General features: G+C 44.5%; 1 long non-coding RNA gene across 1 annotated transcript; it reads left to right on the plus strand.

Moving 5' to 3' along the window:
* The first annotated feature begins 3989 nt into the window (after positions 1-3989).
* Positions 3990-8435, plus strand: LOC138363775 (uncharacterized). The gene is made up of 2 exons (XR_011228110.1): positions 3990-4122; positions 7587-8435. It is a non-coding gene; the product is annotated as an uncharacterized lncRNA (long non-coding RNA).
* Positions 8436-27050: the final 18615 nt, after the last annotated feature.

Here is a 27050-nt window from a genome sequence, read left to right on the forward strand (position 1 = left end):
TCTCTGCTTAAGGCACAACTCTCCTAAACACGAGAGTTAAGTATACAACTTTAGAACACTTTCCCACCAGGAGACTCGAACCCTGTGTTCGAGTCTCCACAGTCAAGTCAAGTTCGAGTCAAGTCAGGGACTTGATGAAATTAACGTCTAAATGACCCCTCACTTGCTCTGGTGCTCTTGGGAGGTGTTGAGAGAGAGAGAGAGAGAGAGAGAGAGAGATAGAGAGAGAGAGAGAGAGAGAGAGAGAGAGAGAGAGAGAGAGAGAGAGAGAGAGAGAGAGAAATTAGAGAAATTAGAGAAAATATATATATATATTAGTATATTTTGGTAGCAGTCTTTCCTGTAGACATATATTATTAAATATGACCGAAAAAGTAAGATTAATAATTCTAACACGAATTTTCTCAATCTTTCGTACATTTCTTTTCACTGTTGGAGGTAAATCAAAAATCAATTCTCCAAAATTCATTTTTATTTCTAGTCTGACGCGACACGAGCGCGTTTCGTAAAACTTATTACATTTTCAAAGACTTTAGTTTACAAATACACAACTGAATAGAACTTACGCATCTCCGATTTTATATCTACATTTGAGAGAGGTGGATGGGGTGAGGTGGCATTAATAGGGTATTAATTTCATCAACACAAGACAGAACAAGAGGTGGTATTAATAGGGTATTAATTTCATCAACACAAGACAGAACACGAAACAATGGGTATTGAATAGAAGTGATTGTAGAAAGCCTATTGGTCCATATTTCTTGATGCTTCTATATTGGAGCGGAGTCTTGAGGTGGGTAGAATATAGTTGTGCATTAATTGGCTGTTGATTGCTGGTGTTGACTTCTTGATGTGTAGTGCCTCGCAAACGTCAAGCCGCCTGCTATCGCTGTATCTATCGATGATTTCTGTGTTGTTTACTAAGATTTCTCTGGCGATGGTTTGGTTGTGGGAAGAGATTATATGTTCCTTAATGGAGCCCTGTTGCTTATGCATCGTTAAACGCCTAGAAAGAGATGTTGTTGTCTTGCCTATATACTGGGTTTTTTGGAGCTTACAGTCCCCAAGAGGGCATTTGAAGGCATAGACGACGTTAGTCTCTTTTAAAGCGTTCTGTTTTGTGTCTGGAGAGTTTCTCATGAGTAGGCTGGCCGTTTTTCTGGTTTTATAGTAAATTGTCAGTTGTATCTTCTGATTTTTGTCTGTAGGGATAACGTTTCTATTAACAATATCTTTCAGGACCCTTTCCTCCGTTTTATTTGCTGTGGAAAAGAAGTTCCTGTAAAATAGTCTAATAGGGGTATAGGTGTTGTGTTAGTTGTCTCTTCAGAGGTTGCATGGCGTTTCACTTTCCTTCTTATGATGTCTTCCACGAAACCATTGGAGAAGCCGTTGTTGACTAGGACCTGCCTTACCCTACAGAGTTCTTCGTCGACTTGCTTCCATTCTGAGCTGTGGCTGAGAGCACGGTCGACATATGCATTAACAACACTCCTCTTGTACCTGTCTGGGCAGTCGCTGTTGGCATTTAGGCACATTCCTATGTTCGTTTCCTTAGTGTAGACTGCAGTGTGGAAACCTCCGCTCTTTTCCATGACTGTTACATCTAGAAAGGGCAGCTTCCCATCCTTTTCCATCTCGTAAGTGAAACGCAGCACGGAACTCTGCTCAAATGCCTCCTTCAGCTCCTGCAGATGTCTGACATCAGGTACCTGTGTAAAAATGTCGTCAACATACCTGCAGTATATGGCCGGTTTCAAGTTCATGTCGACTAAGACTTTTTGCTCGATGGTACCCATGTAGAAGTTTGCAAACAGGACACCTAGGGGAGAACCCATGGCGACCCCATCTACTTGCTTATACATGTGCCCATCCGGGCTCAAGAAGGGTGCCTCTTTAGTACAAGCTTGGAGTAGTTTCCTCAGAATATTTTCTGGTATGTCAAGAGGAGTACAGGCTGGATCACGATACACTCTGTCGGCTATCATCCCGATTGTCTCGTCCACAGGTACGTTGGTAAACAGCGATTCTACGTCCAACGAGGCTCTTATCCCTGTGGCCCGTGTGCCCCGCAGTAAGTCAACAAATTCCTTTGGAGACTTCAGGCTGAAGGCGCAAGGAACATAAGGAGTCAGCAGGCCGTTGAGTCGCTTCACCAGTCTGTACGTGGGTGTGGGTATCTGGCTAATGATTGGCCGAAGTGGGTTTCCAGGCTTGTGTGTCTTGACATTTCCATACGCATATCCAGGTTTATATTCCCCAATGATCTTTGGCAGGTGGAGTCCGGATTTCTTGGCGTTCACAGTTTCGATCAGTTTGTTGACCTTTGCTTTTAATTCGGCTGTAGTGTCCTTCGTTACCCTTTGGAACTTAGTTTGGTCAGAGAGTATGATGTTCATTTTCGCCAGATATTCGTCTTTTTTAAGAATGACATATATTGGCGACTTGTCACCTCTCCTGACAACTATCTCCTTGTTCTCACGAAGGCTTTTAGCTGCCGCTTTGAGCTCGGGGGACAGTATGGTGCTTCTGTAATTGCCTCGATTCTTTCCTCCTTCTGCAATAAGTTCTGCTTGTAAGGTATCTTTGGTAGTGCAGCAGAACTTACACTGTCTGTTAGACAACCGAGATTGTTACTCTCCCCATGCAAGTGTTTTATTTGACACACTTCATTGTGTCAAACAACAGACCTATTGCTAGTTCATGTTTGTACTCTTTATATGATGCTGTTGGATCTTGGATTTATCCCAGCGTAGCTAGTCCGGTTTAACCTGTCATTAGAGAGATGAGACTAGGAGGGGGAGATGAGGAAGAAATGAGACTGCGAGAGAGAGATGAGTAAGAGAGTGAGAGCTAGATAAGTAAGGGAGGGAGAGATAAGTAAGGGAGGTTCAGAGAAGAATGAATCTTCTTGATTTACAAACCATATGTGTTCGCTGAAGTGTTTCTTGTGGTGCTCCCACAGTGAGAGATAAGTCTTGCCCCTCCCACCAATGACAGTACGCCCCCTCCCCATGCAACACCCCGGCCCTCCCCCACCGGGGTAGAGTGCCAGGCCAGTATATAACCATGCACGACACTGACCTCAGCACCACACCAGCCCTCAGAAGCCACCGTTCACCCCTCCAGCACCTGTGGAGTCCAGGTGGGTCTGCTTAGTGTCCAGGTGGGTCTGCTTATAGTGTCCAGGTGAGTCTGCTTATAGTGTCCAGGTGGGTCTGCTTATAGTGTAGCTATAAGCTACTGACTCAGTAGCTACAACTGAGCTACTGAGCCAGCCTTAAAAATGGAAGGATCCCAAGGCAACTAACCGCTACCCAATGGAACATGCCCTTCCCGGAGCATCCACTTGAGCACTGGAAAATTAGGTGATCCACGCCCTGAGTCATATGAACTGTTTACCACACTAACTATGGATGTAACGGGGAGGATTTACTGGGCCCCAATCCTTAACTGTAGCCTCTGTTCATCCAGGTTGTGAATAGGTACCTGGTTGTTAAACGATTTGGCGGGTCGTATTCCAGGGAAAATTAGGATTAAGGTCCTGTCCGAAACGCTATGCGTGCTAGTGACTGTACAAGAATGTAAGAACTCTTGTTTATATAAATAAATAAAATATAAATAAATAAATAAAACATTTCACATGCGGCTCCTAATGCCCAAGGTGAATAAAATCACGTCACCCCTCCCTCTATACCCACTCATGTCTACCCTCCTCACACTTCCTCTACCTGGTCCAGTCACACTCACTATTTTTTGTTTTACCTCCCTTCACGTATAAGTATGTATACTGGTGTATAATTATCAACATGTGTGGTGAACAAGTGTATATACTCGGGTCTGTATTGTCATACAGCATATCACTCACATACTCAGATATAGCCACAACAATCCTCTACGTCCCCTCCCCCCCCCCCAAGTCACAGCTTTTGCATAGATTATGTTGTCATAAGGAATTGGTACAGTGGTTGCTTCCTGCATCCAGATACATTGTGTGGTTGCGTGTCGCGGTGGAGGTTCAGTATGGCGCCAACTGCAGCCCCGGATTCTTTGTGTGGTGTTGCCTGCGTCTTGGATCAAGTTCAAGTTCAAAAATTCAAAAAAATTCAAATGTTTATTCAGGTAAAGTACATACATACATTGATACAAATACAAATATTGATGAATTTACAAATATTGGTGATACAAATATTGATGAATTTACAGATAGAGCTAATACATACAATGCCTAAAGCCACTATTACGCAAAGCGTTTCGGGCCGCTCAGTTTCAGGTTTCGTTAAGTATGTCTATTGAAACAAGAACAACTACATTTCAAAGGGATAGAGTAGCTTAGGCTATTTCTCCCCCCCCCCCTGTCCTGGATCTTTTCTCCTGAGAAGCGGCGCAGTGGAACACTTTGTTATGCGCGTGAAGATGCGCACAATATCGTACATGTTAACTAAACAGATTTCTCAATCGTAACCAATAGCTTGAACGTGGGTTATTATATGTCGTCCGGTATCATACGCTCCTACAGCTGTATTTGGTCAACTGCGTAGTCAACCCTTGAGTCATACCGAATGGTTATTATCCCTGTGGTTGTGACCTTTGAGCTGTGGTTTATGACCTGAGCAGTCATAAACTGGTATTATCCCCCACGGTAGTCAGTGATTATCAAAACAAGGCACCAAGGCGGGGGAATTATGTAGCCCCTCCCCCCCTCCCATCTTAGTGACCAAGAGTCATACCTAAAATTCATTGGTAGACATTGACATTGGTAGACCTATTAAACATTGATAGACGCGTTCAGTTCAACTCTTGTAACAATGCATTTCGTGTACTCTGATCCAAACTAAATTAGCAGCCTGACCTATACCCAGTATAAGCCAATATTCCTCGATACTACCTAAGTAAAATTTGACTGATATTAAATAATAACTTTAGTAATCATTCAAAAAATCCCCAATGACTCAGCGAATGAAGAAATAGCTTAGCCTACTCGGCCACGGCGACCCTTGCTTACTGAAACCATGTTATACGGCTTAACTAAACCATGCCGGACGACTCAACCAAACCATGTGTGACAGCTCTGTCTAAACCCTGTGTGACAGCTCTGTCTAAACCATGTGTGACAGCTCTGTCTAAACCCTGTGTGACAGCTCTGTCTAAACCCTGTCTGACGGCTCTGTCTAAACCCTGTGTGACAGCTCTGTCTAAACCATGTGTGACAGCTCTGTCTAAACCCTGTGTGACAGCTCTGTCTAAACCATGTGTGACAGCTCTGTCTAAACCCTGTGTGACAGCTCTGTCTAAACCCTGTGTGACAGCTCTGTCTAAACCCTGTGTGACAGCTCTGTCTAAACCCTGTGTGACAGCTCTCTCTAAACCCTGTGTGACAGCTCTGTCTAAACCATGTGTGACAGCTCTGTCTAAACCATGTGTGACAGCTGTGTCTAAACCATGTCAGACGGTTCTACCCAAAACGTATGACGGACACACATCAGAAAATAATGGAAATGGTGTCACGGTCCGCCCTGAACCATTATAAAGTCGTTTACAGAAAGAGCGGCAGAGAAAGGCAGCAGAGTGAGGTGAAGGGCGAGAGGTTCACGAGCTGAAAATTGTATTTAATGCCATTTAGATAAAGTATTATGGATGATAACCTCTGGTTGACAATAGGTTGAACAAACTGGCACTTAAATGCCTGCTTTGAATGGCTTTAGCTTAATGTTAAGCTCAGTGAAATAGTCTGGCTTTGCTAAAACAGCTTTTATTGTTATGTTGTGGGTTCGATATCTGCCCTACAAGGGGTAAAGTGCCTGGTGATGTTCAGTCTGCACACAATTGGGAATAAGTTGTATAACCAATTTTATACAGTTTAAACAATTTAAAAATAATTTAAGATTGTACTTGTGATAAGTGTTGTCATTACCACACGAGAAGTGGGCAGCTGTGTTGTGTTGGACGTGGCTGTGAGGAACCAGGTGGTGGTGCTGCAGACGAACGCAAGTCGCAGCCTACACAACACGGTTCACTCACGGATTTTAAAACACGAGAACTTACCAAACCTAACTCAACCTAACTCAACTCAACTTAGCCTAACCCAGTCTAACCTAGCCTAACACAACCTAAACTAATCCAACCTAACCTACCTTAACCCATCCTAATATAGCCAAGCCTAAACAAGTCAAACCTAACCTAACGTAAAATTTACGTAAGTTAACGAAACCTAACCGTCCCTACGATAGCCTAAGCTAATGTATCCAAACCGAACGGTTTTGACCATCAGAAAACGGATGTTGTCGAAACGTCTTGTGGATAGACCTTGATCATATTCCTAGACCTGTCTTAGGGAGGAGAGATATAACTCAGTACCTCCAGTGCCGAGAGGCAGGATAACGAGAGGCTTTCACTACCAAACCAGTCACAGACCAGTCACAGGTTATAAGCATCACCAGAGGGGTAACGCGCATATCGTAAGATAATATTTCCAAGTGCTTCACACTGAAAACAAACGTGAAAATGCAGGCGATGAGTCACAATAACGTGGCTAAAGTAGATCATATCACTTTTTCACTTTCAAACGTGAAAAATTTAATTAACAAAAACTTGTCAAAATGTATAAAGTATATCTGGACCGCTCCTAGCTATTATATACTGCTCTTAGTTAAACAAGCCTTCATCATCAATAGAGAAGTTATCAAAATTTCCTTAAAATTTGATGTCTATGATAATGCGTATCTACATAGGAGATGAAACGAAAATAATCCGAGCGCTTTCGTGATTTAACTCATTTTCAAGGAGAACATGAGAGGGATTATAGAAGGGTGTAGGTGTGTATAACACCTACTCCTGAGTAGACTAAGAAACACAAACAAAACATAAGGAAGTGACATGTAAAATGAATAATGGGAACAGGTAAACTGCATTTTAAAATCATACTTAAAGTCACAGGGGTCATGTAAGCCCACACCCAAGTATTACCCATCTACGGTCCGTCTTATTACCAAAAACTACCACATGCTACACACGCTTCAGAAAACTTCCTGGCAATACGTTAGTAATGAATAAATATGATATATTTACTCATTACAATGTTGGTGCTGAACATACAACATGAAAAAACATAATTTTAATCCGAAAAAGTATCTTTTTATAAAGAAATTAGACGAAAATAAAAAGCTGGTGACGCCAAATCAAGTCGACGATCCAAGCTTCGGTTAGGTTAGGTTAGGTTTGGTTAAGTTAGGTTAGGTTAGGTTAGGTTAGGATAGGTTAGGTTAGGTTAGGTCAGCCTAACTTAATATATCATATTTATTCATTACTAACGTATTGCCAGGAAGTTTTCTGAAGCGTGTGTAGTATGTGGTAGTTTTTGGTAATTAGACGGACCCTCTATCTACTGCACTCCTTGAAAACGCGAAATTAAAATCGTTAAATCGCGAAAGCGCTCAGATTTTTTTTCATTTTTCTCTTCTGATACTTACGCATAACTGATCACGTGTTTTTTGTGATTATTCTTGTATCTTTAATAATAAAGCGAATATTTACAGTCTTTGAACGATATGTAATTCATTTTCCCGTTTTCTTTATTCTGGATGAAGATGTGGCACGTAACAAGTTTGGTGTTTCTTACGGTGTTGACGATGTCGTGGGCTGCTGCCGATGTCGACGAGGACGACGACTTTCTCGGAGATTTCGAACCAAGACGTTCAGGTGATTACCGTACCCAGTCCAATCCCCTACGTGGGTTGGACTGGGTCCGTAAAGGCTACGGATACCACACCAGGAAGTTCCGAAGCCCTCACCGACGCGTCAACAAAATACGCAATGGGCGGGACGTCTAGAGCAACCCTTATGACGAGATTATCTTCCTGTTACCTGCTGTTGAACAACTAAACTTACATCCTAAGGCTGCTGTACTAATTACAGATGAAACACGAGGCTTCCCTATCCCTGGAGCGGAGCGCCTCTGTCGTTATCTTGGACATTATTACAGTGGAGTACAATACCACTGTACCCACCCATATCCCAGGCATGGGTACCACGACCCTGGACGCTGCTGTTATGTGGCAGGTACGTCTCCAAGCCAGAGGTTGTGCCTTCAACCTCTTACATGATGGCCATCTTTAACCACAGCTTCACGACTCATCTAGCGACCAAAACATGGCAGACTTAACAGAGCACCAGAGATATACTCTGAATATTTACTACGTGACATGGAGTGTACGGCAGGTGTGGTGGGAAGCGCAGATGTCTGCTCAGTAGAAGGATCCACCGCCCAGCTGTGACGAAGTGCTTCACTCCACCCTGAAGCCACTCAAATTTTCTACTCATGTTGATCTTGTTTGCTGGGATTTTTGGGGGGCCAAAATCTTTTAAAATAACATCTATTCGTTAATAATTTTTGCATTATTGTACATGTAAAAATAAAAGTTATAACCGTCTCCTTATTTATTGTTTTTTGTTCTTTAACAGGTCAAAATGCACTCACGGAAGTAAAAAATCAAATTCACAATAATAAGTATATATAAAATTCATAACAAAAATTATCGCATCAGGGGGACGAATACACCGAGAAGTGCGTCCCGTTTCTCGTTGTATATACAGTGAGAGTTTAGTTTAGTCCTGGACACTGTATGGGACTAAAGTATACTGGCTGCTTGGTCAGTAGGCTGTTGTAGTCGCCTTAATAACCCTCCAGAGGATGATAGGCTTTAAGCCTAACACCAGTGCAAGCTGACAGTAATATATACACGAGAGGGGCTGTATACCATTTATCGAAGTATATATAGTCTACAGTTTACATTAGTAAACCACATCATAGGTAGCTCGTAAAGACTTCAGTCCTTGTTTACAGAAAACTAGTAAGTAATTATCAAAAATAGTCGCCAAGCAGGGGTGACTATGTAATAAGAGAACTAGTAAAACTAACTTGACCACATACACCTAGTTAACCAAACATGAGCCATTAGGAGATAGGTTGCGTCATATGAATCCAGCTTTTGTTATATGAGGACAATGAGTCACAATAACGTGTCAAGGTTGATGATATTCTTGAGAGATATAAGAATTTTGCACTAAGACTGTAATTTTTTGTTGAATTATCTGCATGTCTCTTGCAAATTGTCTATACAGTATACCTAGGTCATAAAAGTATTTGTGTGTACGACTGATACCATACTACTTGTGAAGGAGGAAATGTATATGTTTATCTCTCAGAATGTTTGGTAATATGTTTATTGTTAGTGATGTGTGTATATGTATGTATTAACACCATGTACTGAACGGGGTGAGAATAGCTTGAGCTACCTTCCCTTTGTGTGTATTTTACCTCAATAAACTTATTTAAATTTAAATTTCAATAACGTGACTGATGATATGATGACCACACCACACACCTGAAGTTAGAGAAACGGCGACATTTAGGTCCGTCCTGGACCGTTATCAAGTTGTGGGTAACTTGATAATGGTCCAGAACGGACCGAAACGTCGTCGTTTCTCCATCTTGTGATGTGTGGTTTGGTCATCGTACGTCATCTGACGTTCTTGGTTCATCTTAGAGTTTCTTAGATAAAGGACCTGCCCGAAACGCTGCGCGTACTAGTGGCTTTACAAGAATGTAATTACTATGCTATGTATCCTCACAATCCCAATGTACCTTCTTGTATATAAATAAATAAATAAATAAATCTGGGATGAATCCGGCTTACGGCAATGACTTTTTTCATAATATAATTTTAAGGAAATTGGATTTTGTTTATAAAATCATACAATTACCAAGATTTTACATCTCTAGATACATAAAAAGTTAAGAACCTTAGTAAGAAATTATTTATTGGAAAAACATTGGAAAACGTTCCACCATTGCATCCATTTTTTGTCGTTATTAATATAAAGAATATAAAGTTAGAGACCATTGAAGCTCAAGTTCAAGTTCGTTTATTGAGACCATAAAAAACATCTCAAAAGGATAGAGTAACTTAGGCTATTTCTACCCTCCGTTAAAGACATTTTGCTCTATACCTTGTGATGATTTCGTGGCTCAACGTCCCCGCGGCCCGGTTCTCGATCAGGCCTCCTATTTACTGTTGTTTCATGAGTCTTACAATCAAAGAGAACATCAACCAAAAGTGTAACTCATTATCTAAATTTCCAAATCTGAAATTATTTTTTTTAATATTTGTTAAAACTTTTAACCTCTCATTTGCAAAGAACATAGGACAAGAAAATATGAATATTTTAATAACTATACTTAGTAGTGACCTAGAGCTAAGGGAATTGCGCAGTCCAAGCGTTACGCATGTTGAACTCTAAGTTTTTGGGGCCCACACACAAGGTTCAGATTATCTCTAGGATGTGTAGAGCGGCGCTACAGTCACTGGCAACCCAGTGACTGATGACTGGCTGAACCCTACTAGCTATAAACGACTGACTGAACTCTACTAGACATAAATGACTGGCTAAACCTTACTAGACATAAACGACTGACTGAACCCTACTAGACATAAACGACTGGCTGAACCCTACTAGCTATAAACGACTGACTGAACCCTACTAGACATAAACGACTGACTGAACCCTACTAGACATAAACGACTGGCTGAACCCTACTAGACATAAACGACTGACTGAACCCTACTAGACATAAACGACTGGCTGAACCCTACTAGACATAAATGACTGACTGAACCCTACTAGACATAAACGACTGGCTGAACCCTACTAGACATAAACGACTGACTGAACCCTACTAGACATAAACGACTGACTGAACCCTACTAGACATAAACGACTGGCTGAACCCTACTAGACATAAACGACTGACTGAACCCTACTAGACATAAACGACTGGCTGAACCCTACTAGACATAAACGACTGAACCCTACTAGACATAAACGACTGGCTGAACCCTACTAGACATAAACGACTGGCTGAACCCTACTAGACATAAATGACTGACTGAACCCTACTAGACATATGTCGTGACGCTGAACCCCGGTTCATTCCGAACACAGCGAATACACAACACATAATACCTTGCCTCAGCAACCGTTACTACCACCGTGTACTCCTACACACACCAGACCCTTGAGGCGTACCACTAGGTTTGTACTGGAACACAATGAATGAACATATGGAAGGTATTTAAAGGCCGTCGTGTTTTGTCATTTAATTACAAAGAATAGACTCTGACAAATAATAATATATTAACATACTCTATTAGGTCAATACACTTCCAATACCCATAGACCACTTGACCTCCGCGATCCCCACACACACTCGTAACTTCCGCCTAAGTCCCTAATACGGAATGATTACTACAACGCTCCACACCCGGTTAGTCTTACATTCAATACTCACATACTGCAGACTTAACTTGGTCACTATGATCACAACAGGCTCTCGCATAGCTGTCTGCTACACTTCGCTGCTGCCACAAACGGGGATCCAAAGGACTTGCTAGTTCAACCTCCACAATCAGACTGACTCTAGCCAACCATGGCCTCAATCATTTCACCACGCCTCTTGAGGAAGGTATAATCCGATTAACCTTATCCCTAGAGCGGTAACCTTGTTCCTAGAAGCCTGACGAAGAATAATTCCTCTTTCCCGGAATTATTAATTTGGCTAAACAGCTTCGGTCTTAATCCATTGACCTTTCTTAGATATGTGATCCATAGTCTGTCTACTTACATGTACTTCCAATCATCATTCGTTAAGTGTTGTAGTAATGATCCTCTAGCTAATAATTCCTACTAAGTTGTGGATTACAACACCACTCCCCTCCTTAAACACGCATATGTCCCCATATGCATCATTGCAATGGTTCCATTAGTGCAAGGACCTGGAGGATGCACCCACCATATGTGTACAACTACAAAATCATCCAAAAAGTTCATCATACACACGATGAAATAAATTAAAATTTTCCCCGACATGACTCACAACACTTCTCCAACATATACATTATATTCACATCATAGCACAGGTAAAATATCTGTAATAATTTTTCCCATCTCCAACAATGCACATATACCTAAACTGCTGACATATAATTACATACAAACATAACCATAAAATTACATGGACCAGAATGCTGGCACTTAAACAGAAATGACACTAGTCATTAATATATACACAACACATATATATCTAAGGTTCTTCATCCTTAGTAATTATAATTTAACATCTTGCCCTGTACTGTTGACATAAGGGCTTACAATGATCACACAATGTTTCACTGGCCTCCTCCACAATTGGCAGCATCACTTCTCTTGTCTTCGTGTCCCATGGTTGCTAGGTCATAGATCCTCCATGACCCAGACAAAACCCAGGCTGTCCAGCCTGGTGAATGTTGTCAATGTCCCATCGTTGCTCTGAGGTAACGTGATCCTGGCCTCCAGAGCAACGGAAATTCCTACCCCAGGGTCATGTTCCCTTGGGTCTGTGCTGACGTCTCGTTCCAGGGCACCAATCCCAGAACGCTGTAGATCCCTCACAGCTCTCTGGTCTAGGCCCATCCGCCCAGAGTGTGTCCACCTGTATTCACACCTTCCCGACCGCTGTACCTGCAAAATATTCCCTCGGAGCCCCCTGGCTCGATCCCATTATTACATAACCCCCTCGGCTCCTTACTCTCTCCCCGTATATAGCCTGAGCGCAGCTGCAAAACCATTGCAGCTGGCCCTTATCCCTGCTTTGATGTCAGGGGGCGAATTTCGCCTATAACGTCACGTTGGCTTCACTTCCACCCCCCTTTTTTTCTAGAATAACTGAGTGTAGCCTCATAGCTTCCCTTCTACTCTACCTGAAGCTCTGTGACATGATCCCGGGGGACCTTCTCAAGCCTAACACTCAGTAATGGTGCCGATGAGGTAATATACAGTATATACATACACATATATTATCACAATAAATACCTCATTAAAATAATTTCACAACTAATGTCACTAAAGCATCATACTGCCACTGGCTCGCTTCTAGCGAGATTCCTGTAACAACTTAATTAATGAGAAATTAGTATATCTACTTGGCTCGCTCACTGCAACCACCAACACCTGAAATTTTGAAATTCTACATTATAATCTTATCCATAATACTTACCCACTCCGACACACCATCACCTCTGGTCAACCCAACAACTGATGACCTCATTATAACACCACGTCTCTCAACAGTCAGGCTCTGCGTCCTGACGCACCTGACCTCATTACACCAATACTCACCGTACCTACCACAACCTGGCCTCCTGTGCCGCTATGTACTCCACAACACCACACTCCATACCAGGCGTCCAAACGCCACAACACTACACCACCCACTACACATGCTACTCAACACCGCACTCTACACACTACCCCACACTCTACAAAACTACCATGTCCATGCACCACTCAACACCACACTCTACACACTACCCCACACTCTACAAAAACTACCCTGGTCATGCACTACTCTACAGTACATACTATGCTCCTGTGTTCATGACCCCACGAGAGCGGGTCGGATAGCGATGTGTCACCGTCGCCTGTGGACCTTGTCCCCGGTCCTGCGAAGGCTGCTCTGTGTTATCTACCCTTGATTGCCAACTCCTCGTACCCCTACCTATGTTCTCAGCCGCTGGTGTGCTCTCCCCTGGCACACTCCCCGTAGGGTATGGCTCCTCACTTGCCTGACCGGTCAGTGTATAGACGCGGTCTGGGTGACAGGAGAACACATGCCCTGTGTTTAGCACCTTAACCTTCACTTCTGCATTCTTTTTGCTAATTACCCGACATGGCCCCACAAACTTGGGTGCCAACTTACCTTCTGCCTGAGCGTGCATCTGCTTCACGAATACCCTATCACCTTCATTGATCACCTTTGCTTGGACCTTGTTCCGCGCATTATAATATGCCTCTGCTACCTCTGTCGACTTTCTTAAATGTAGTTTCACCAAGTCAAATGCCTTGGTTGCTCGCCTACAGACAACACTTTTGAAGTCTAACGCATAGCATGGCGGTTGCTTGCTTGTGAACGTCGTGAACGGAAGTCGGGGATCGAACCCATGCAACAAAAAATGCGGGGTTTCTCCCACCGACCTATTGAACGCCGTGTTGAGCGCCGACTCCACCATCGACAAACTCTGATCCCATGCAAGCACATCATCTGCAGCCAAATGCCGCAGAATACTGATTACTTCAGCATTGTGCCTTTCAACCAAACCATTCGCCGATGGTCGATATGCCAGCACTGGAGTATGTTTGAATTGATACACACTCGCGATGCTTTGAAATACTTGATTGATAAACTCTGACCCTTGGTCTGACACAACTTGTTGAGGAGCCCCAAACCTGGTTAACACACTTTCCACCATGGCCTGGGTCACATCCTCTGCCGACTTAGAACGGAGTGCACTCACCACAGTGAACCGTGTGAGTGCATCCACTGCTACAAATATGTACCTCGCCCCTGAATGAGCTTGTGGTAGCGGCCCAATGAGATCTATGTGTACTCTCTCGAAGGGAGTACTCACCTCCGGCCACCTCCGCAAAGGTTCCGCCGCCAACCTATGTGCCTTCTACCTCAGACAACTGTCACAAGAGGCTACATAGACCTTGATATCTTTACCCATGGATGGCCAATAGAACCTTTGACGTGCCCTCTGCAACGTCTTCGACTCCCCTCCATGGCCTGCTGCTGGGATGTTATGACACAGATACATTGCAGTCCTCTGGAACTCCGGTGTCAAGACTGCCTGGTATACTGGTTCAGACCGTATACCCGAAACCCTACCAAGATGATACAACACCTCATCTTCAACCACAAACTCATCCACTGGGGCTGGAAGTGACTTCCTCAACTCCGCACGCTGACCCCTCAAAAACTTCCTTACCTCCCCCCACTGGGGGTGACCTTCCTGACTCCGTATCAACTCCCTCACATTCCACGACACATCTTCCTCCCCCTTTCACTCACCACTGCTACATTGTGACACCTTGACAACGCGTCAGCGACCACATTGCTTTTCCCTGGTACATGTTCAAAGTTTGTAATGTTAAACTCTGAGAGCGAGGTAACCCACCGTGCCAGCCGCTGACAAGGCTCCTTGGACTCGAACACATACTTAAGGGGTTTGTGATCGCTTCTGAGCCAAATTTCATGTCCAAGCAAGATGTACCGGTTCCGTTGTAATATTGTATTATTGATTGTGGAGGTTGAACTAGCAAGTCCTTTGGATACCCGTTTGTGGCAGCAGCGAAGTGTAGCAGACAGCTATGCGAGAGCCTGTTGTGATCTTAGTGACCAAGTTAAGTCTGCAGTATGTGAGTATTGAATGTAAGACTAACCGGGTGTGGAGCGTTGTAGTAATCATTCCGTATTAGGGACTTAGGCGGAAGTTACGAGTGTGTGTGGGGATCGCGGAGGTCAAGTGGTCTATGGGTATTGGAAGTGTATTGACCTAATAGAGTATGTTAATATATTATTATTTGTCAGAGTCTATTCTTTGTAATTAAATGACAAAACACGACGGCCTTTAAATACCTTCCATATGTTCATTCATTGTGTTCCAGTACAAACCTAGTGGTACGCCTCAAGGGTCTGGTGTGTGTAGGAGTACACGGTGGTAGTAACGGTTGCTGAGGCAAGGTATTATGTGTTGTGTATTCGCTGTGTTCGGAATGAACCGGGGTTCAGCGTCACGACATATTTGGTGGCAGCGCAAACAGGTTTGGAACACTTTGAGAGATGAAGGAAGTGTGTTACTGGTTTAGTTGGTGAGGGAATGTTCGGGAATTGGTAGACGTCGGGTTGTGTTCAGGACGGTGGATATTGGAGTGAGGAAGGGAAGGTGTGTGGGCCAGTGAGTGGCCATAGTGGGGTGTGGGGCCAAGGTGTGTGGCCAAGTGGAGTGGCCACGTTGTGCGGCAGGGAAAGGTCCCCTAAGGGGTGGAAACAGTAGTGTGGATAACTGATAAGTTACGTTGTTAATGGTGGCTTAAAATTATAAGTGATTCTAGTGAGATTAAGGGAATAAGGCCAAGTAAGGTTACTGTACGGCAAAGCGTCAAGCTGGTTCATACACGAGCACATAAGGGGCGAGTAGCCATGACGGGTACGGGTAGTAATAGGGGCGCCAGTGGCCAGGCCACGAGTAATGTCGGTCAGGGTGAGAGTGGGGATAACACGGCGGCGTTGCTTACGGCGCAGGCGGCAGCGTCAGAGACAATTGGGCAGGTTGCACAGTGGTTGAAAAATGTGTTGAGCACGCATGAGACGACTAATGCAGGACCTAAGGTATATGGAGACATACCCACGTTTTGGGGCGCCAAACGGGATTCGAAAGGTCAGTTACTGACGGATATTAGAACATTTTTTTTTGCTCTAGAGAAGGCGACTAGTGTGGGGTCATGGTCGGACCAGGCAAAGATTGCATTGGCATATTCCAAGGTGAAAGGGGAAGCAAAGACCCTGCTCAACTCGGCGGAAATTAGAGAAATAAATAGTTATAGCGAGTTTAAGCAGGAACTGATAGATCATTACGATGTGCAGCACGATGCAGTAGAACTAAAGGTTCAGTTAGCTGCACTTAAACGAGAACCAGGGGAACAATTAAGGGCGTTTTGCCATAGAATAAGACTCTTGGGTGATGTGATTGAGCGGACGGAAACGCAGTTCACGGGGGTAGTAAGAGATTCTATGCAACGGAGTGTTTTCTTCGGTGCATTACCGCGGGAAAGTGCGTTACACTGCAGGGAAGCTAAGTCTTTTAAGGAAGCGGTGAAACATGCAGTGTTTTGGGCGGAGAATAGCCCGACACATAAACTGACAGAGGAGGACATTTTTAAGGAAGTGTCCCCTAAGGAACAGGCAAATCTTGCAGACACGCAAGAGAGACAGGCTCAGCTCTGGGCCCCAGTAGCTCAGCCAGTGGAGGATGGACCCGCGGCGGGGGTCACACATTCCAAGGGCAAGGGGCGAGGTGCTCCTCGACGTAACAATAATAAGGGCTGGGAGCCAAGGGTGTTCCAGGGACACAATACGAGTGGTGTGTCGTGGGGACCCCATCAGGGTACTCGTGGGCAGCGAGGAGGCTATAATCAAGGGGCACGTGGAGGCAGGTTCACCCCTGCTCCACCACGATACTCGCCTGCTCAGGGAGCAACAGGAATGTACCACCAGAACCAGGGTACCGGTAGAGGGTATCCCCGGGGAACGGGGTACACTGCAGGTAAACACGAGCCAGAACGACCTAAGCAGACAAAAGTGTGTAAGCTATGTGGTGACGGTGGTCACTTGGCCTGGCAGTGTAAGCTTTTTGTTCCGCCTAATTACCCAGTTTGTGTAGTAGGGGGTGGCGGACAGTGGTTGTGTACCGTCGGGTCGGGTCATCCCATAAAGGTGCATTTACGGTTAAAGGGCACTATCTATACAGCCTTGGTGGACACCGGTGCTTCCGTGTCCATCATGAGTCGTAGCGTGTTAGGATCAGACGTCAGGCTGATACCTAACAACAGGAGATTAACGGCGGTGGGGGATAATGCGTTGCGGGTGTTGGGTGAGACAACTGTGGATTTCCAGCTAGAAGATAGATGGTTTAAACATAGTTTTGTAGTAATACAGGATATAGGGCTGAAACATACCAACATTATCTTGGGAATTGATTTCCTCGAAAAATACTCATGTACCATAGCGTTCAGCGCAAGGGGGAATAAATTGGTATGTGGGGATCAAGCGGTAGACGTTAACAAGGTGAGGAGTAGAGAAGGAGTAGCAGTAGTGAGGGGTAACTGTGGTAACTCGGCTGGGGACCAGAATATACAGTGGGCAGTCACGGTACCCAAGGATGTCACCATTCCGGGAGAAGCATCCTTAGTGATTAAAATGGCATGTAAAGCCAAGGGAGTAGACGTTGTGCAAATTGAGCCATTGGATAATCCAGCAGGGTTGGTGATAATGGAGACTATTGAAGACATAAATGAAGGGGTAATTCGGTTGAGAGTTTTTAATCCCTCTCGGTGGCCAGTCACCTTGAGTAGGCATACACAGGTAGCGTGGGGGCACCCTGTGGAGGAGATTATTGCAGCCATGTCAGTAAGTTAGAGTGAGGGCGATGAGGATAGAATGGATAAATTAATGGGAATAGTGGATAGGATGTCCATGGAAAGGGAGGTTAAGGAAGCCTTAAGGGGCTTAGTCAGGGAGTTCCCGGATGTTTTTGCGTTGAGAGGGGAACCCCCAGGGTGCATTACTCAAGGAGCACATAGAATTGACGTAGAGGGCGCACATCCAGTATATACGAGAGCATATAGCATACCAGTGGCACACCAGAGGGAGGTGAAAGAGGAGATAAGCCAGCTAAGGGAGCATGATATCATTGAACCATCCAGTTCACCGTGGCACAGTCCTCTCGTAGTAGTCAGGAAAAAGAATGGGGGAGTGAGGTTATGCGTAGATTTCCGCAGAATAAACAAGCTGACGAAAGACGAAGCATACCCATTACCTAACATACAGGACACATTGACACACTTGATGGGTACACAATATTTTACCACATTAGACCTACTCAATGGGTATCACCAGATACCGCTGGAGGAAGAGTCGAAGGAAATCACAGCGTTTAGTGCGTGCAACAACGAGCTCTGGCAATATAAACGACTTCCTTTCGGGTTGAAGTCAGCACCTGCTGTGTTCAGTAGGCTAATGATGAGTGTATTATCGGGGTTGATAGGTCCCACAGCGTTGCTGTACCTCGATGACGTAATCGTGCTGAGAACGTCATTAGAGGAGCACATGCATAATTTAAGGAAACTCTTGCTAAGGTTGAGGTCACACAACCTCAAAGTGAATTTCGAAAAATGCAGTTCTTTTGGAGAATCGGTAACATTCCTGGGTCATACAGTGGGCCGGATGGGTATCAGTCCATTGCCAGATAAAACCAGGGATATTCAAGAGTTCCCAGTTCCACAGAACAAGAAAGAGTGCAAATCTTTCCTGGGGTTGGTTAGCTATTATCGGCGATTTATTAAAGATTTTTCAAAAATTGCAAGACCATTACATCAGATCAGTGGACTTGCAGAGTTCGTGTGGGGGAAGGAACAACAGCAGGCGTTCCAGGTACTGAGGGCTGCTATCAGCTCTCGCAGTATCTTGGCGCACCCAGATTTTAGCAAACCATTTCTGGTGTATGCGAATGCTTCTGGCGCAGCGATAGGTGGTGTGGTAGCTCAGGTGGATGAGCGAGGACGGGAGCGTCCCATTGTATTTTGTTCACGAGTACTATGTCCTGCAGAGAGGAACTATAGTACGATTGAGAGGGAAGCGCTAGCGATCACATTCATATTACAACACATAAACGACTGGCTGAACCCTACTAGACATAAACGACTGACTGAACCCTACTAGACATAAACGACTGGCTGAACCCTACTAGACATAAACGACTGGCTGAACCCTACTAGACATAAACGACTGACTGAACCCTACTAGACATAAACGACTGGCTGAACCCTACTAGACATAAACGACTGACTGAACCCTACTAGACATAAACGACTGGCTGAACCCTACTAGACATAAACGACTGGCTGAACCCTACTAGACATAAATGACTGGCTGAACCCTACTAGACATAAATGACTGGCTGAACCCTACTAGACATAAACGACTGGCTAAACCTTACTAGACATAAACAACTGGCTGAACCCTACTAGACATAAACGACTGGCTAAACCCTACTAGACATCAACGACTGGCTGAACCCTACTAGACATAAACGATTGGCTGAACCCTACTAGACATAAACGACTGGCTGAACCCTACTAGACAATAACGACTGGCTGAACCCTACTAGACAATAAAGTCTGGCTGAACCTTACTAGACATAAACGACTGACTGAACCTTACTAGACATAAACGACTGGCTGAACCCTACTAGACATAAACGACTGACTGAACCCTACTAGACATAAACGACTGGCTGAACCCTACTAGACATAAACGACTGGCTGAACCCTACTAGACAATAACGACTGGCTGAACCCTACTAGACAATAACGACTGGCTGAACCTTACTAGACATAAACGACTGACTGAACCTTGCTAGACATAAACGACTGGCTGAACCCTACTCTATATGCGGACTGTTTTACTGTCTGTGCATCACGAGGAGTCAATAAGTTCTGTTCTATATAACTGCGCTTAATATAATTCGTAGTGGAGTAGGGTCTATGACCTGTGAGAATTCCATACTCCCTTTACGTCATCGCTACACTATAAAGGTTATAGTATAAACAAACCCAATCTAACCTAACTTTGGCCATTCATAACTCGTTACGATCACAACTTTGTCACACATAACGGGACAAGGCCACAACTTGGTCAGTATATAACGGTGGGCAAATTCAAATGTAAAATTTAAGTGTGTAATGGCGTAGTTGATCATCGGGTTCATCAGCTTAAGTGGCTTCGCTGCCGGTGCCATTGCTAGATGGCCGCACACGGATTTGTTCCCGGAAAAACTCATGATTCTGCAACCCGTTCTCGCAAACTTAATAAGTCAATATTGACTTATTAAATATGTGCATAGGTGACATACTTAACATAATAGATACCCTTAAAAAGATTCATAGAATACACCGACCTTACCTAACCTTGTTAGTATCTTAAGATAAGCATCTTATTGCTTCGTAATTACAATTATTACCTAACCTATAATAGGTATAGGTTAAGTAATAATTGTAATTACGAAGCAATAAGATGCTTATCTTAAGATACTAACAAGGTTAGGTAAGGTCAGTGTTTTCTATGAATCTTTTTAAGGGTATCTATTATGTTTAGAATATCACCTATGCACGTAGTTAATAAGTCAATATTGACTTATTAAATTTGCGAGAACGGGTTGGATTCTGAGCACCCATCAGCTCAATTCAACGCGGTTTTGTGAGGAAGAATACATCAGTACTCCAAGCCCCAGACAATATCTTGTTTTGAAGGAAACAATTCCGCTTTCTTCTACAATTGACAGAGAAACAACGTTGTTGAATACCTGCTGTCCAGCTGACTGGTATTCTGCGCAACCCAGTACGCAGGCGACCCAAACTCTCGTACCGCACTTTTTTTTTTAGGACCGTATCACTGACCGGGTCACTTAGAGTCTTACCCTGAAGGCCGAGGCGATATCCCACGGGCATTGCCACAAGGGAGCACCTTAGAAGGTGTACTGAGCCTGACAGGGAAAGGTAGACCAAACAGCTCATTTAGGTGTTAGGTATCCCTGATTCCACCTGGGGGAATCATTCTACGACCTCCGTTTGAGGGGAATGAATTTCTCCAGGCCTAGGAGTGTCTCAGGCATTAGGTAGGGCAGTGAGTCGGTCCTCACTACGTGGACAGAGTCATGGGGAAGGCTAAGAGTAAGAGGAAATGGAGGCAGCTTTCAGACGAGGAGGGACGGTGGACCAAAGTGCAGCAGGCACCGAAGAAAACTGCTATCGAGGCTTCACCACTTGCTTCTACCAGCAAGACAGCAGACGTAATGGACCTAGAGAGGACAGCATCAGTCTCACATCAGCCAGTGTCAATGCTTCTCTGTCCACAACACAGCCACAGGACGACAGTATGAGACAGGAGAGGACACCACCAGTCTCACACCAGCCAATGTCAGACAATGTACCTCTCTCCACAACACAGCCACAGGACAACAGTATGAGACAGGAGAGGACACCACCAGTCTCACACCAGACATCGCCAGACTCTGCACATCTTCCAAAATTCAAGAAAATGCAGACAGACCACTTTCCTACAGCATATGGAGGTGTAACGGCAATGGAAAAAGAACAACCAGAGCTCAAACTTTCCATTACAGTCAACCTGAAAGGAGAAATAATAATGACACCACAAGACCAACAGACTGCAAATTACTTAGAAAAAGTAAGAGTCCTGCAAGAGAAACCTGTATGCTTGGAAAAGTTGGACCCTTCAGAAAGACGCACACGAGTCGTGCTTTTGGGATACCCAATCGACTTTCCCCTGGATCCAATACTAGAACACAAGCAAATCCTGAATGCGGAACGATGCAGCACAAAAGTAGACAAGACAGCGACACGTCAGGTTCTGGTGACCGTCATGGGACATGTGCCAGAAACATTCAGTCTTGGAAATTGGGGAACATACCGACAGAGACCATACGTCCCAGAACCCCTGCGCTGCTTCAGGTGTCAGAAATACGGCCACCATCAATCACGCTGCACCGGACAGGAGAGATGCGGAGTGTGCAGCCTGAGACATCTAACCAAAGACTGTATAGACAAGCACAAGGCAAACCAGGCCACAACAGCCAAATGTCCAAATTGTAGAGGCAAACATCATGTCTGGAGCACAACCTGCTCTGCACGGAAAGAAAAAGTGCAGACAGCTCAGGCCAGGATAAACACACAGACCAGCACTACATATACCAACACCAACGTCTGGAACACTCGTGCACAGCCACAACAGACACACACTCTCACAGAGCAAAATTTCCCGAATCTATTAATTCCAAATCAGAAAATACACAAAATTGCTCCAACTTTTGTGGTTGGAGCACTCCAACAACTCCAAGTGGTTCCAACAGCAAAAGAAACAGCCACGAGCAATCAATGCAGTCCGACATGCAGCAATACCAACAACAAAGTGATGGAGCACAGTTATGCACAGATTCCAACAATGCCCGGGAAGACCACGAGCAATCAATGCAGTCTGATTTGCATCGACACGACATGCGAGGTGGAGAATATAGAAATCGATTCCGAAGAGGGAGTTCTACTAGAACAGGCAACACCAACCGAAACCGTCGTCTGGCCATTACTGTTACAAACCAAAATTACTCGCCCGAGCACGAAGCCGTGAAGTCCACGCCATCTGTGAGTCCGCTCTCAAAAATCCCACAACATGGACAACGCCATCTAGTGATGACGGGAGATGCCGGCAATAAGTGCTGGATGCCTGTCCTAGTCGGCTTGTGACGTAGCTGCTGCTGACCTCTGGTGAGGTGGCGCTTAGACAGTGAACGCCATCTATGGAGTGAAGAGGTGGACGTTTGTGTCTAAGCTAGTAAGTGATGTTTCCTAGTGGTCCCATGTAGTGTCCCAGTACTGATGACGTGTCTGCTTTCACAGAGTCAACCTAGGACGGCTGTGATGAACGGTGAATCAGTCTACCCAAGGCACCCAAGGTCTCTTCACCAGTCTGCCTTGTAGAAGCTGTGAGCCACCCCCGGACGAACTCTGCTGAGTGTGTGATTGCCTGCAACCATTGGTCCAGGCGAGGCAGGTACTGTGTAGTCAACCATTGGTCCAGGCGAGGCAGGTACTGTGTAGTCAACCATTGGTCCAGGCGAGGCAGGTACTGTGTAGTCAACCATTGGTCCAGGCGAGGCAGGTACTGTGTAGTCAACCATTGGTCCAGGCGAGGCAGGTACTGTGTAGTCAATCATTGGTCCAGGCGAGGCAGGTAGTGTGTAGTCAACCATTGGTCCAGGCGAGGGAGTTGATATCACACGGGTTACACACAGAAATCACAATAGCGCGATACATCAAATGAACAAATCCACAAGATTCGAACCTTCATCACGGCCCTTGTGGATTTGTCCATCACACGGTTTGATATGATATGGAGGTTTTGTAGCCTCGCCAGTCACACTGCAACATTTAATGAGGCTAGCCAATACGTTGGACAGAGGCAGACATCCTATATTATAGATATAGATTTCTGTGCACGCAAATTAAGTTGGTTTAGGATAATCTGTGTGTATCCTGTGCAGCTGTTTGTATTGAGTAATAATAATGTTTATGTTTTGCCCGAAACGCTGTGCGTATTAATGCCTTTAGGGATAGCATTTACTAACTCTATCTAGAAATCCAACATTCTGTTTCTAACTCATTTTGTATGTATGTACTTTTATCTGAATAAACATTTATTATTATTATTATTATTATTATTATTATTATGAGTGTGTATTGACAGCTGTGGTGTACCCAGTGGTGTCACACTGGGCCTGGTCAGACGCTGGCTGGCTCAAAGCTGAAGCCTATCAGGATTTTGCTGGTTCCGGCGTCGTCCACCTCACAGGAGGGCGTGGCAGCTCTCGTCGGGGCTGTAATTCTTGGGCCCAGAATTGGTCGCTTCGGACCCAACAGCAAGGGGATATGCGGCCACTCCGTCCCGGTTGGTTCCTATCATACAGTTTTAGAATATTAGATCATCAAGAAATTCTGGTACTATTTGACAGGAACTTTCACGACCAACGATCACATTCACTCCAAAAAAATATGCCATTTACGGGCTACTCATGCCCGTGCCACCTCTTATGTGGCTTAAGCTTCATCAGTCAATGGTCGGGAACTAATTGCACACAGTAATGAAGCCTAGTGGTCTTTGTCTATTATTGTTAACTTCTGAAAAAATATATTCTTTTCTTGCAAAACGTGTTCCATATTAAAGGGAAATCTAAAAAAAATAAATTATAATTTATAATATTATAATTTTTGTGTGTATTAGCATCAAAAGTGAGTAGATATCAATTCATTAACAAATACATATATAAATCTCCACATTATTTGAATAATAAATTATTTAAATGGTTTGGTGCTGAGCCTAAGGCCTATCATCCTCTGGAGGATTACTAAGGCCACCACAATAACTTATCCCCTTCAAACATATGTGCAAAATCTGGATGTAACGCCAGGGCTTACTTTACAGCTGGCAGCTCTGGGAGGCTTCATCCTGCTCTTCGGGTTCCTGGCCTTCAACGGAGGGTCCCAAGCGTCCATCAGCCACGAGGGTGATGCTGTAGCTGTTGCAAAGTCCGTGGTGAACACCGTGATCTCTGGGTGTTCAGGAGGCATCACTGTGCTCTTGGTCTACCGCTCCGGGATGTGTTGTCGGCCCTCAACCTGGTCCTTCCTTATGGCTCTTAATGGTTCTCTCACTGGGATGGTGAGCACCCCTCTGGCCGTTGTCACTTGTTTACAACCCAAGCGCTGATAGTGACGTCTAAAGTCTTTATCACACTCAGCACTAGGAGAATTTCGACCAAAATGTTAAAAGCATTTTGCATAATTGGAATGAATACATAGTTATTATAGGAATTATTATTATGTAATTAGTATTTGTCGCTTATAATTTATACTCATTCTTAATGCATATTTTGTATGAGGGAAGTCAAACTATGCAACACTACATGTATGTGAGACAAAACAATCATTTCACCAATGGTAAAAGGAGAAATGCTTGGAGTGACTCTGTACACATGCGGCTCAGGCTTATCTTGAGATGATTTCGGGGCTTAGCGTCCCCGCGGCCCGGTCCTCGACCAGGCCTCCTTTTTATTATACATCCCACAGGAAGCAGCCCGTAGCAGCTGTCAAACTCCCAGGTACCTATTTACTGCTAGGTTACAGGGGCATCAGGGTAAAAGAAACCTCTTGCCATTTGGCAAGAGGTTTCTTGCCAAACCGACGATCTCCACCGGGGATCGAACCCGGAACCTCAGGACTACGAATCTGAAGCGCTGTCCACTCAGCTGTCAGGTGCTCGGCTTGGGTACAAAAAAATATTACCTGGGAATATGGAATAGGTATTAATGACGATGAAATTAAGTGTAAACTATGTGGTACCTGGTTGATACCTGGTTGATGGGGTTCTGGGAGTTGTTCTACTCCCCAAGCTCGGCCCGAGGCCAGGCTTGACTTGTGAGAGTTTGGTCCACCAGGCTGTTGCTTGGAGCGGCCTGCAGGCCCACATACCCACCACAGCCCGGTTGGTCCGGCACTCCTTAGAGGAATGTTAAGGTCTCACACCCTCACCCATTATGTTCTTGACTGTCCGTTGATTAATGCATATATAAATAATGAGAGATAAGGACCGTTCCTGAACAAATAGTCTGGATGTGTCACAGCGACAAGATTGATGATATTCTGTAAAGATATAAGACTTTTGCACCAAGAGTTTGCGAACATTCAAGCTTGTTCGCATTTTGTGTTGTTCACGTGGCCCCACAATGTGAGGTGATTCCATGAAATATCTATGCCCAAGCTTACCACCAAGTGCTGTCGGGTTGTTGGGAATATAGCTTCGGCTACCAATGACTTTTGTACAGTCACAGTGGTCGAGTGGTTAAGGAACCAGGTACGCCAAGGTGCATAGTGCTCCTGGCTGCTCCTTATATATATATATATATATATATATTTGTGATTTTATTGGATGAACCATAGATTGGTGGGGGGGAGGAGGTTGTATTGTGGGACAGTTGCTTAATTTAGAAACTGTACTTGTGGTCGATCTCGAACCCATTGTTGATGTGACGACTTATATTGAATTTTGTAACTAGCTCATCAAGAGTGTAACTTGCTTAGCTAAATGAATTGTGGGGTTCAGTCCCTGAGCCCATTATGTGCCTCTGTAACCCTTTCCACTACCACCCACAAGATGGGTATGGGGTGCATAATAAATAACCTAAACTAACTATTGTGTGATAATTATTAATTATTTATATTATTATTATATTTATTATAATAATAATTATATATAATAATATTTTTATATTTATTATAATAATAATTGTTGTATTTAATAATTATCACTCTTCCTTCTAATTTTTCTTGAAGGAGGCCGGCCTCCGGTGAAAGAGGGTTGTGACGATCTCTGTCAGGAACCCGTAGGTGCGGGACCGGGACGTCCACCTCCCCGGGGTCGTGCGGCCCAGCTCTGCTTCAGGAGGCTGGGGTCGTTCATACCCTTGCTGGGGGTGGTTCTTCTCCGGCCCCGACCACGGCGGTCTCCGGGTTTGGAGTCCCTGTGCCTTTTTTTCACCAACTTCGAGGTCATCCCCGGAACTCACAGTTCCTGCGACGGCGCTGGAACCAATCGCATTGGCCTTTGCCTTTCCATTGGAGGCTTTCAGCGCCGTGGAGAGGGGGGACCTGCTGCCTGGGTAACAGCTTCTCCTCCGTATTAACCTACCCTGGCTTTGTGCCCTCATGAGGCCTCTCCAGACCAGAGCGCAACACCATAGTCTTCTGAGACTGATGGATGCCTACTACTA

This window comes from Procambarus clarkii, chromosome 11 (assembly GCF_040958095.1).
Source record: "Procambarus clarkii isolate CNS0578487 chromosome 11, FALCON_Pclarkii_2.0, whole genome shotgun sequence".
Lineage (NCBI taxonomy): Eukaryota > Metazoa > Arthropoda > Malacostraca > Decapoda > Cambaridae > Procambarus > Procambarus clarkii.